Raw genomic sequence first — 1595 nt, forward strand, 5'->3', positions numbered from 1 at the left:
GTACTCAGTAGTTCGTATGGCCCCCACGTGCTTGTATGCATGCCTGACAATGTCAGGGCATGCTCCTAATGAGTCAACGGATGGTGTCCTGGGGTATTTCCTCCCAGATTTGAACCAGGGCATCACTGAGCTCCTGGACAGTCTGAGGTGCAACCTAGCAGCATTGAAGGACTGAAACATGATATCCTAGAGGTGTTCTATTGGATTTAGGTCAGGCAAGCATGGGGGCCATTCAATGGTATGAATTCCTTCATCCTTGAGGAACTGCCTGCATACTCTCGCCAGATGAGGCCAGTACTGTTGTGCACAGGAGGAAACCTGGACCCACTGCACCAACGTAGGGTCTGACAATGGGTCCAAGGATTTAATCCCTAATGGCAGTCAAGATGCCATTGTCTAGCCTGTAGAGGTCTGTGCATCCCTCTGTGGATATGCCTCCCCAGACCATCACTGACCCACCACCAAAACGGTCATGCTGAATGATGTTACAGGCAGCATAACGTTCTCCATGGCTTCTCCAGACCCTTTCACGTCTGTCACATGTGCTCAGGGTGAACCTACTCTGATCTGTAAAAAGCACAGGGTGCCAGTGGCGGACCTGCCAATTCTGGTGTTCAATGGCAAATGCCAATCAAGTTATATGGTGCCAGGCAATAAGCACAGGGCCCACTAGAGGACTTCGGGCCCTCAGGCCACCCTCATGAAGTCTGTTTCTGATTGTTTGGTCAGAGACATTCACACCAGTGGCCTGCTGGAGGTCATTTTGTAGGGCTCTGGCAGTGCTCATCCTATTCCTCCTTGCACAAAGGAGCAGATACCAGTCCTGCTGATGGTTTAAGGACGTTCTACAGCCCTGTCCAGCTCTTCTAGAGTAACTGCCTGTCTCCTGGAATCTCCTCCATGCTCTTGAGACTGTGCTGGGAGACACAGTAAACCTTCTGGCAATGGCACATATTGATGTACTTTTGGAGTTGGACTGCCTGTGCAACCTCTGCAGGGTCCAGGTATCACCTCATGCTACCAGTAGTGACACTGACCCTAGCCAAATGCAAAACTAGTGAAAAACAGAAAAAAATGTCATTGGCCTCCACCTGTAAAACCATTCCTGTTTTGGGGGTCATCTCATTGTTGCCCATCTAGTGCACCTGTTGTTAATTTCATTAACACCAAAGCAGCTGAAACTGATTAACAACCCCCTTTGCTACTTAACTGACCAGACTGATATCCCAGGAGTTTAATTGACGATGGTATACCCTGATTATAAAGCGTTCCTTTCATTTTTTTTAGCAGTGTGTGTGTGTGTATATATATATATAAATATATATATATATATATATATATATATATATATATATATATATATATATATATATATATATATAATGTATAAACCCAGCAGTATGTCTTGGGACCCCTCGCCTGATTTCCGGTATCTAGCCTTCCCAATTACCATTCACCCGCCATGTATTGGCTGGCAAGACTCTACCACCGCCAACCAAGCCCTCATAACAAACAAATCTTTATTGAAACACCAGCATTCAGTACAGACGACTCAGCCTCCGAAAGATTCTCCTGACGCCATCACGTTGTGTACG

This window comes from Staurois parvus, unplaced genomic scaffold (assembly GCF_062004578.1).
Source record: "Staurois parvus isolate SC_StPar_1 unplaced genomic scaffold, SC_StPar_1.0 ptg000122l, whole genome shotgun sequence".
In the NCBI taxonomy this organism is placed as follows: Eukaryota; Metazoa; Chordata; class Amphibia; order Anura; family Ranidae; genus Staurois; species Staurois parvus.